The sequence below is a fragment of the Tupaia chinensis genome, unplaced genomic scaffold, assembly GCF_000334495.1.
Source record: "Tupaia chinensis unplaced genomic scaffold, TupChi_1.0 Scaffold000682_1, whole genome shotgun sequence".
NCBI lineage: Eukaryota > Metazoa > Chordata > Mammalia > Scandentia > Tupaiidae > Tupaia > Tupaia belangeri.
This window is the reverse complement of record NW_006160205.1, coordinates 3,850,206-3,858,703: the sequence shown is the minus strand read 5'-3', so window position 1 is coordinate 3,858,703 and position 8,498 is coordinate 3,850,206. Positions and strand designations below refer to the sequence as shown.

Here is an 8,498-nt window from a genome sequence, read left to right as displayed (position 1 = left end):
GGCACGTGTGTGTGCATGCCCAGGATCTCAAGAGGAGAACGGAGGAGAAGGGATTGTGATATGGCCATCCCCACCTGGGGGAATCACCCCTGGGGGGTAATTTCTTGCTTTCTGTCTCTCTGTCTCTGTCTTTCTGGCAAGCGCACACACCCTACAGCAAAAACCTCTCAAAAAAAAAAAAAAATAGCGATCCCTGGCTCCTGCTTTGAGGGATTCCAATTTGGTCTGTCTAGGGCAGGTCCTAAAATTCTGCATTTCTTACAAGCTTTACGGTGGTGTTTATGGTGTTGGCCAGTGCCATCCTCCGAGGACATTTGTTTTAAGTAAACACAAAGTCTTAAGGTAATTTGTAGCAGGTCTAGTTCTCAAACTCAGGTTTCAGAGTGTGGATTATTATCACTTTTTGATTACTAGAAGGTATGTGTACTCCCCAGAGAAAGAAGCAGAGATAAAGGGAGAGAAAGAAAGCACTTCCCAAGGAGTGTGGTCATGCTACAATCCCTTCTACTCCATTCTTCCATCCTGATGGAAGGTTGGGATTGTGCATGTGTGCCTACACACACTAGGTTTGTTTTTTCAAGTCTCCAGAGCCAGGATTTGAACTGCAGTCAGCCATGTAGAAACTAGCTCCCTTAACCACTAGGCCATAGGCCAATCTTGAACATGTGGCTGTTTACTCATAAATTTAATCATTTTTGATGCATAGCCTTGCATGAGCTCCAAAAAGAAGTGAGTGAAAGATAAACACATCCAGGAAATCGGGCCAAACACTCATTGGAACTTATTTGCCAAATGACACAATTCTTTCTCAATTGGAGAGTTGCATTTCTGGCCATCTTGGAAAGTGCAGTTTGGACAACATACAGTCACACAATCATATAAGTAATTAAGCTGTAACTTTGGCCTAGAATAACAAATCTGCTAACCATCTCAAAATAATCAATTCGAGGAAGTTTTACCCAAACTAACCTTATGCCCATGGCTTTCTTCTGTACTGTCAGGACTTGGGAAAGAAGATATTGCCACACCCTCTTGCCCAATAGTTTCACTTCTATACATTACAATCCTTTTCTTTCTGAAAAAAAAAAAATGGAAATTGCTTTAGAGGTTATTTTTTCTGTACTAATATCCTATGGTATAAGGATATTAGTGCCTAAGTAAATAATACTCAAACCTCTATAGAATATGCGATATAGTGGTGTAAAGAATGAGATTTGCATTCAGAGTTTGAGTTCGTAGGGTCAGCAGATGGTGTGGTGATTAAGGCAGTTGGATCCCACCTGGCCAACTGTGCAGTTCAAGTCTGGGACCTGGCAGCTTGAGAAACACGCTGGCCATGTTCAATGTATGCCCTAAATCCTAAGCTGTAAGAGAAGGGATTGTGGTATGGCCCAGGGGTGAGGGGCTTTCTCATTTCCCCACCCCCTGCCATCTCCAGTGAGCACATACATGCACCCTATAGCGCGCACACACACACACACACACACACACACACAAAGGAATGAAAAACTGGGTTTGAATACAAGCAATACCACTAACTATGTAATTTGTTCAAGTTCTTAAACTGATTCTATTTCCTTAACAATAAAAATGGAGATCAAAATACTACCATCAAGTTTCTGTGAGTATTTAAATATAAAACACTCAGCTGTGACATGTAAGTAGGCCTAAAACTGCTTATAAATTTTTATATGAACAATTGGATCATAAAAGTATGTATTTATACAATTACATATTGATGTTAACCAATGTCACTGGCATAATTATGTTACTGTATCACTAATTGTACAACAGAATCAGTATTAATGGTATTTTTAATATCAATCAATATATTGTTAATATAGATTAACATTAATCATATTATATAATCATAAATTATTATTTAAGTTCTGAGAAATGTATTGACTGTATACATTTTTTTTTTTTTATAAAATTCTTTTACTTCTAGAGGGCACATGTGTTCAGCAAAGAGAGACAAAGGGAGGGAGAGAAATTATCTCAATGGGGCATGGTCATGTCACCATCTCTTCTCCTCCATTTCTCTACCCTGTAGGGATTTGGAACTGTTTGCACATGTGCCTAATATGTTTTTCAAGCTGCTAGGGCCAGGATTTGAACCATGATTTACCATGTAAGATCTGACTCTCTGAATCACTGGGTTAAAGGGTTGTCCCAATGCATCTTTGAAATTAGTTCACTTTAGCTAAAGAAACACATAGTAGTCCTGGATCTGCTAGTCATTAAATAGTAGCTTCAAGCCAGAATGTAGTGAAGAAAGCTCTGAGTTTATCAATCATTATCTCTTTGATATGATTATTTTCCTTCTAGAATAACATGTTCTTTGCTCTTTGTCTATTCAGTCTCTCTGCTATGGGCTCCTCTTCATGGCTACATTCAGTTGTTTCCTTGAACACACCACTGTTTTGGTAAGTTGTATGGAATAATTTACAGTCTTTATTCTTGTTTTTCTGCATACAATCTTGTCTTTCCAGCCAGAATGTATTCTCTTTGAGAGCAATGATTGATTTCTCACTTATTTTGTACCTGCCACATTGCTCAGTAAGTATCTGAATACAAGCATGGGCAAATACAACAAATTTAAATGTAGACTTTGAAAAGAAGTGGGGTCTAAATTGTGACACAAACATGTCAAGCCCTTGTGCAATAATCACTAGTCCTATTTTGCAAAATAACATTGCATTCAAACCAGTGCAAGTACAAAGCTTTCTAGTCTTTATAGCTCCAAAGAGGTTAGAAAGAGGAATAATAAGGCCATTCTACCCTACTGCCCATAGTAACAACACAGTTTGGCACAGGTTAGAGCTGGTGGTATAAAACATTTCTTAGTGCAGATCTTAAAAGGGGCTGTGATTCTACACTCACTTCTCCTTTAGTAAAGTTGTCACATTTTTTGGTTAATTGCCAGAGAGTGTAGTGTGCTAGCCAGAGAGAGACACAGCAAGATAGCACCCCCTGATGTGGTTACACGGCAATCCTTTCTTGCTCATTTCTCCTTTCCATAGTATTTTGGGCATGCACACATATGTACCTGACATGTCCCTGAAGTCACTCGGGCCAGGACTCAAATTGTGGTCAGCCAGGTAGGATCTTGATCCTAATGACAATGTCTACCCAATAACAGTGCTTAACTGTACCACAGTGCCAGCTCTACAGTATTACATTTTAAGATTAGGCCAGATTAAATTGTCAGAGCCAGATGGTGGTGCAGAAGTAAAACATGATAGTTGTGAGACAATCCCACATGGGAAGGTTCTCAGTTCAAGTCTGGAGACCTTGGTGAGCACACACACAGCCTTGATCTGGTGTTTGCTGAAGGTGGGGGGTGAATTTGGCATTAAGAGTCCTGTTGAGAGTGTAATCTCTCTCACTTTTGCTCAGGGAATAAATAAACTTGTAAAAAGACTTAAACACTACACAAAAAAAGTCATACGAATTTAGCTGCTGAACTTTGGATATCATAAAGATGAGCAATATGGTCGTGTTCTAGAATGCACAATGAAGTTTTAAACTATCCCTAGGTTTTATATTTTAATCCTAAGACATGACTCTGTATCTAGAGAATTTTCAACTAAATTGAAAAACTGGCAATGAAAAGGAAACTGAAACGCCTGGTGACAATGATTACGTGTTCATGGGAGAACGTCAATGGTATACCCTGGATTTATGTGGTCACTTTGCTTAGCTTGATTTGAATCAGGGTCTGCTCTCTCTTGATTTCTTTTTTTCTGTTTGTTTTATAAACAATTTTAGGTCTTTAAAATTTTTTTATAAGATTTTCACTATAGGTCTTACATACGCACTGGAGAGACAGAGAAGGACAGTGAGAGGGAAAGTGAGAAATTACTCTCACCCCTCCATGGGCAGATGGCCACACCACAATCCCTCTTCCTCCAGTCTCCTCTTGAGATTTTGGGCACCCATTTGCACACACCTGGCATGAGTTTCAAGCCTCCAGGTCCAGGATGTGAACCATGGTCAGTCACATGGAATCCAGTGCCTTAACCACCATGCCATCTGCTGATCCCCTATCTTGACTTCTTTCTCCAGGTCTAGGAAAGAGACATTCTGAATGGGCAATGCTTCTCACATCTTAATGTGCAGCCAAATCACCTAAGAGTATTGCTAAAATGTACATTCTGAGTTAGAAAGTCTGAAATGGGACCTGAGATTCTACATTTCTAACATCCCAGCTGAAGCTGATAAATAATTCCTAGTCTAAGAACCACACTTTAAACAGCAAGTGGGAGGATGCTGGCATAGTTAAGAAATAGCTATATGATGAGCCACCTGGACTGTTTATAAAAGGACAGAAATAAGAATTTTTTAGAAATGAAGCTCAGGGAAAGAATTTGGTGGACGTTGCAGCAAGGATGTTACCTAGTGTCTTTTTTTCAGAGACATCAGATTAATTAACCCAAAGAACATGTTTTCCTTTCTAAAGCTGCAAAGCAGTGACTCCAGAAAAGTTGCTAGTTAGGAGGATGGCAAACAAGTGGTATTCCAGGCACCCCAGCTCTGCCATATGAAGCTGTAACTTTGGGAAAGTCTCCTTCTTTTCCTAAGCCTCAGATAATACCTGTAGGTCTGTTGTGAGGACTAATGTGAAGTGAAAATGCTTTACTACACACGTAAAGCACTTCGGTCTATGCATGGCAAGTTCTGGTCAATAAATTGTAGTTTTTGTTTGTTTGTTTGTTTTAGAAAATCAACCAGTCAAGAATGGTTATTTGCTTGATGAATAATGTGTTGAAGTGTTCCTAGAAAAAAGGAAAAGAGGGAGCGAGAAGGGGAAGAGAAGGAGACACCATCATAGTTCTCAAATAATTCCAAAATATACCTGGAGAGGCACACACATATGCATGTGGAATGATTTAATATTTCCAGAGCAACAAGCCAAGACACGTCACAAATAGAGTCTTATAGAACACATAAGCCATTTGGAGGAGAAACAAGCGCTTAAAGTGATATCACTAGAGACAGGAAACTGGAGTCCCTAGACAAAGTCAGATCTGTATGAAGTTTTTTGTTGTTGTTTTTTTTTTCCCCTAGGTTTTATTCTTTCACAGTATATTGATAAAAGCTGCTGTCATATGGAAGCTATATTTTAGAAACACCTGGCAAAACTAAATTGGAGACTGATTTTTTTTTTTTTTTCCTCACAGATTTGACACACAATGAAATACAAGGTGTGTCTGAAATGCAAGCCTGGCCAGAGAATAGATCACTAAAGGTAAGTGACCTTAATTACTAATTTTTTAAAAAAATTGTAATGTGCATGCACTCATCGTAAAGAGATTGAGGTGGGGGGGGTATTTTGATGTAGAATGTGAGAAAGCACCCTACAGAGTGGATAGCCCTGCCGCAATCCTTTCTCTTCTATTCTCTTGTCAGGATCTTGGGGATTCATACACTCATACCTGACGTGTTTTTTCAAGCAGCCCTGTCAGGGATTTGAACCACACAGTTGGCCATGTGTGATCCAACTGCCTTAACTATTACACCATCAGCTGCCTTCCTCCCATTTCCATATTATTTCTGATTATGACTTGAATAGGCCTTTTGGGTCACTAGTCACATTATTATTATTTTATTTTTGGAGAGATTTTTGCTATAGAGCGCATGTGCTTGTCAGAAAGACAGAGAGAGACAGACAAAAAGCAAGAAATCACCTCCTGGGGGTATGGCCATGCCGCAACCCCTTCTCCTCCATTCTCCTCTTGGGATCTTGGGCACACATACACACATGCACCCAGCATGAGTTTAAGCAACTGGGTCCAGGTCTTGAACCTGGTCGACTAGATGCGAGTCCAGTGACATAGCCATTACACTAGCTGCTGGTCCCACTAGTCACCTTTCTTAAAGAACCCAAAGATGCTTTGGAAAGGCTCACAACAGTTGGAAAGTGAGTGCGATATCCCTGTAGAAAATACAAACAAATGAACAAAAACCCTGAACTGAACTTCAAGGTTCTAAGCCATTCACTGGAACTTACTGGAATAATGCAAACGTTCATTATTTGTACTGTCCAATATGGTAGCCTCTAGTCACAGGTGAATATCAAACACTTGAATTAGCTAGGGGAAAGCAACTTATCTTTGAATTGTGCTTAATTTAACAAAATTAAAATTTCAATAGATCATTTTTTTAAGAGATATTTTTGCTTCAGGGAACATGGATTTGTCAGAGAGACAGGGAGCAAGAAAATCATTCCTGGGGGGATGGCCACACCACAATCCCTTCTCCTCCATTTTCCTCTCAGGATTTTGGGCAGGCACACACATGGTCCTGGGGTGAGTTTCAAGCCACCAGGTCTGAGTCTTGAACTGCGATCAGCTAGGTGGGAGTCTAGCAATGTAATCATTATACATGCCATCTGCTGGTCCCCAAATTTCAATAGACGCTATGTCTAGTGGCTACTGGGCTAAATAGCATGGTTCTAGGAAATAAAAAACTCAGGAAGATAATTCCTAATGTGTTTATCTTAGAGCATAAGGAGAGGAATCAATACCATATAGAAAGAAACATAAAACCAGTTTAGTCTCGTGGTTCCAGTGAGGAGAGAAGGAGGAAGCAGGGAGCGGGGTGGCTAGGGGTGACCTGTCTCAGCTGCTGCCACCGCCACTACCACCACCACCTCTGGGCTTGTGGCATGGGAAAAGAAGTGTGAGTCTCGGGCGCAGAATGGTCGGCGGTGGGAAGGCGATGGCGGATATAGATAAACTTAACATCGACAGCATCATCCAACGGCTGCTGGAAATGAGAGGGTCCAAGCCTGGTAAGAACGTCCAGCAACAGGAGAATGAAATCAGAGGACTGTGCTTAAAGTCTCGAGAGAGATTTCTCAGTCTGCCTATCCTACTAGAACTTGAAGCGCCACTCAAAATATATGGTGATATTCATGGGCAATACTATGACTTGCTTCGACTTTTTGAATACGACAGTTTCCCACTAGAAAGCAACTACCTGTTTCTTGGGGACTATGTGGACAGGGGGAAGCAGTCATTGGAAACTATCTGCCTCTTACTGGCCTACAAAATCAAAAACCCCGAGAATTTCTTTCTTCTCAGAGGGAACCATGAGTGTGTCAGCATCAACAGAATTTATGGATTTTATAATGAGTGTACAAGAAGGTTTACAACATTAAACTATGGAAAACGTTCACAGACTGTTTTAACTGTTTACCAATAGCAGCTATTGTCGATGAGAAAATATTCTGCTGTTATGGAGGTTTATCATCTTCAACCTATGGAGCAGATTCGGCAAATTATGCGACCAACTGATGTGTCAGATCAAGGACTTCTTTGTGGTCTTTTGTGGTCTGACCCTGATAAAGATGTCTTAGGCTGGGGTGAAAATGACAGAGGAGTGTCCTTCACATTTGGTGCAGAAGTGGTTGCAAAATTTCTCCATAAGCATGATTTGAATCTTATTTGTAGAGCCCATCAGGTGGTTGAAGATGGATACAAATTTTTTGCAAAGAGGCAGTTGGTTACTCTGTTTTCTGCACCCAATTATTGTGGAGAATTTGATAATGCAGGTGCCATGATGAGTGTGGACGAAACACTAATATGTTCTTTTCAGATTTTAAAGCCTGCAGAGAAAAAGAAGCCGAATGCCACAAGACCTGTAACACCTCCAAGGCGTATGATCACAAAGCAAGCAAAGAAATAGATGTCATTTTGACACTGCCAAGTTGGGACTTGTAACATATAGTATATAACCTTCATTATTAAAACTGTGTGTATTGGTGAGCTTGCTCAGATAGATCTGTGTCTGTGGGGGTCCCTCCTTCCATTTTTGATTTAATGAATGCCATTTGCTGGTTATCACAGCAAATGAAAGACTCTCTGCTCCCAAGGAAAAGTGTTTTTTGTTTTTGTTTTTCAATTCCTTTTGCAAACAGTTTCAATGATGGTGTTAAAGCTGTACACCCCAGGACAGTATCCTGTCTCAGGGGTAAGTGTACATCTGATTTTTAAAAAAATTAGTATTACCCATGGATAACATAAATGCTAATTTCTTTAGGATATAAAGGCCTAGGGTGCTCTGAATCTGTACATGTTATTGTCATAAAATGCATACTGTTGATACAAACCACTGTGCACATTTTTTATTTTAAAGTTTTGTTTAAAGACATTGTTTTTTCCTCATTGTCCTGTCATGTACGAACTAGTTTTTATAGCTATGAACATTAGGAATAACGTTCAACCTTTCCAGCATCATTGGTATGATGTGTATTTAATTAAAGCACACTTTCCCCACCACGTACTGAAAATGACAATTAAAGCCATCCTTTTACATGTTTGTAACTCTTTCCTAAAGCCAAAGTTTCTGCTGAATTATATATTGACACAGACCACGTATAGTGTGGCATGGCTGTGTACATAGCTGCTTTCTTTGGGACTCAGAAACAGTTTTTTTTTTTTTTTTTTTTTTGGAGGGTTTTTTTCTCTGCGCTCCCCCAACAGAGAGAGACA

At 39.9% G+C, this 8,498-nt stretch overlaps 1 pseudogene; it reads left to right on the top strand.

Annotated features, from left to right (window-relative positions):
* The first annotated feature begins 6,703 nt into the window (after positions 1 to 6,703).
* LOC102469227 (serine/threonine-protein phosphatase PP1-gamma catalytic subunit-like) overlaps positions 6,704 to 8,498 on the top strand; it is a 2,193-nt pseudogene continuing 398 nt past the window's right edge.